Below are 3,756 nucleotides of genomic sequence, written 5' to 3' on the forward strand. Positions count from 1 at the left end.
ACTTTTTCATGACTTTTTTCGACATACAGTGCTATATTATGACATTGTATCACTATTTTTCGACATGCAGTACCATGACTTTTTAATGGCTTTTTTGACATACTATTTTATGACTATTTATGTTTTTATCCAACATACTATACAATGACTTTTATCACTTTTTTTGACATACTGTACTATGACTATTTACAACATACTATAATGTGACTTTTTCCTGACCTTTTTTGACATACCACACCATGACTATTTTATGTTTTTTATCGGACATACTATTTACATATTATAATAACTTTTTATAACATACTTTTCTATGACTTTTTTATAAACGTTTCCAACGTATTATACTGTGACTTTGTTTCAACACACTATACCATGACTTATTTATGACTTTTTCAACATACTAAACTAGTACTATAACTATTTTGGATGTACTATACTCTAAGTTTTTCATGGATTATTTCAACATACTACAGTCTGACTTGTTTCCACTTTTGTTGACATACTATACTATTACTATAATTTGTTTTGATGTACTATACCATAACTTTATTGTGAATGTTTTCTACATAGTATACCATGACTTTTGGGATTTCTATTACTTTTGTCAACGCATTATACAATGAATTTTTTTGCTATAGTATACTATGACTTTTTATCACTTTTTTGACATACTATACTATGACTATTATGTTTTTTATCCAACCATACTATACTATGACATTACGGTAACTTTTTAAAAATCTATGATTTTTTATAACTTTTTTCTGCCACAATGTACTATAACTGTTCATGACTTTTTTCAACATACTATACTATTACTATAACTATTTGGATGTACTATACTCTAAGTTTTTCATGGATTATTTCAACATACTATAGTATGACTTGTTTTCCACTTTTGTTGACATACTATACTATTACTATAATTTGTTTTGATGTACTGTACTATAACTTTTTTATGAATGTTTTCTACATAGTATACTATGACTTTTGGGATTTTTTTTGACATACAGTATTATACCATGACTTTTCACTTTTTTCCAACATAATGTACTATAACTATTTTATAACTTTTTTCGATGAATTATACTATGACTTTTTTGCCATGCTATGACTGTTTTTCACTTACTTTTGATATACTATACAATGACGTTTTTTATCACTTTTTTTGACGTACTATAAACTATGACTATTTCCGACATATGACTTTTTCATGACTATTTTTTGACATACTATACTATTTCTGACACACTATACTATGACTTTTTATCACTTTTTTTTCCATACCATACTACGCCATTTTAATGGCTTTTCTTGACATACTATACTATGACTATTTATGTTTTTTTATCTGACATGACATACTATGACATTATAATAACTTTTTAAGATTCTATGATTTTTTTATAAATATTTTCAATGTATTATACTATAATCTTTTCTGCCACAATGTACCATGACTGTTTTCTCATTTTTTTTGACATACTATACTATTACTGTAATTATTTTTCATGTACTATACCGTAACTTTTTCATGAATTTTTTCGACATGCTATAGTATGACTTATTTTGACTTTTTTCGAAACACTATATTATATACTATGACTTTTCACTTTTTTGACATTCTATTCCACAACTTTTTTATAACTTTTGATGTATTATGCTATGACTTTTTTCCCATACTATGACGTTTTTTGTTGCTTTTTTTTCAACATACTATACTATGACTTTTTAATGGCTATTTTCAACATAGTATTTTTTTTTATCCAGCAAACAATGCTAAAACATTTTAATAATTTTTTTTCCCATACTTTACTATGACGTCTTTGTGACCGTTTTTGACATACTATACTATGACTTTTTTAGGAATTTTTTCAACAGACTACACTATGACTTTATTCACTTTTTTTGTCATACTATACTTTTAATATAACTATTATTGATGTACTATACTCATACTATTCTATGACTTTTTATTGTCTTTTTTTGACATACTATATTATGACTATTTTATAACTGTTTTCAACATAATGTACTATGACTTTTTATCATTTCTTTTTGACTTACTATTTACAATGTACCATACTATAACAATTGCTTTGTACAAGCTTTTTTACTAAACAATGACTTTTTTCAACACACTATACTCATGACTTTTTCTGACTTACTACATTTTTTCTGACCTACTACAACACTATGACTGTTTTTTTAATGTACTATATTTGGTGGCCAGATGGCTCCGTGGCTAGCACTGCTCCAACTAGGAGTAACTCTGACCCTTGGTTTGATCCACGGTCTGAGCTCAGCCTCTTTGTGTGGCGTTTCCATGTTCTCTATACAGAAATTCAAAGACACAGACACAGATACACAGACATGGAAAATGATTTATTTATTAATTGCAGTTTGTATGATCAACATTGGCATTTATAGCACAAATAAAGACAGTGGAGCGTGGTGTCGGGCAAGACCACAGCAGCCGCTGCAACCACTGTGTAGGTGTCACCCCAATCCAGGGTGCAGAAGGGCGTTGAGCAGGACCACGGGAGCAGCTGCAACCCCAATCCAAGAAAAACTGTGAGGCGAGAAAACATAAGGAGTCCATGGAACAAGCTCCTAGGAGCTGTGGTGGTAACAATCGTTACTGGGACATGAATGCACATGTTGGAAAGAGACAGGAGAGAAGACAGAGCAGCCCGGTGTGTCAACAAAAGTCCCCCGGCAGTCTAATACTATAGCACAATAACTAAGAGCTGGTCCAAGAGACACCTGAGCCAGCCTACAGAATGCTATAACCTTTTTCAATATAGGCAACTATACACTTTTTTAAAATTCTATACTATGGCATTTGTTTCACATACTAAACTGGATTTGTATCACTTTTAGTATAGCCTACTATGACTTTTTTAAACAAATTATACTATGACTTTTTTGGACATACTGTACTATGACCTTTGGTTTGAACTTTGAAAAAAACATTATTTACTTAATTGTTAGCTTTTCAAAAAACCTTAACCTAAACAATAGTCATTTTTTAGAATTTACAGAATTTAGTGGAGTTTTGCTCCACTGCTATAGTCTTTTCTGACATGTCATCTAATGCCTGCCCAAGGTGGGATTTTCCAGGGGGGGGGGGGGTGCATGGGATTTCCCCCTTTCTGATCCACATGTCCTGCCTCTGCTACGTTTTTATCCTCGGTGGGGACAAAATGTTTCACTAATAGCCTAGACCATATTATAATTATAGACATAAAATAGAAGTATTTAAAACTAGAGCACTGTAATGTGAACAGTCTAGTAATACAACGATAAATCTGTGTGGCAGGTGCTGATTGTATTTAGTCGCTACAGAGCTCCAGGATGCTGGCTACCAGCCGGGTACAGGCACCGCCGGTTGACGGTCCTTTCAGGGGCCATGGTAGTTGAGTTAAGCCAGAAAAAATCGTCGGGCGGCATTGACAGTTTAGTTTTGGCACCAAAACAACTTGTTAAGTTTGGGAAAAATATCAGATTTGGATCAAAAACAACTCCTGAGGAACGAGCAAGCATTTCCTGGGTTTTGTGTTGAGTATTTTTGCTTTAGTCGCATATAGTGAACTTTGCTGTGTTTTCTGGTGACACCATGTTGTGCTATTTTCATTTTGATATTTTAATTCTTGCATGTTTAGTTTTGCTGTGCATGATCAAAAAACATCTTGTCTCTGCTTTCTTCACAAATTGCACTGTATACCGTCATTATACAAGAAAACTTTGAACAGA

This window comes from Etheostoma spectabile, chromosome 11, assembly GCF_008692095.1.
Source record: "Etheostoma spectabile isolate EspeVRDwgs_2016 chromosome 11, UIUC_Espe_1.0, whole genome shotgun sequence".
Taxonomy (NCBI): domain Eukaryota; kingdom Metazoa; phylum Chordata; class Actinopteri; order Perciformes; family Percidae; genus Etheostoma; species Etheostoma spectabile.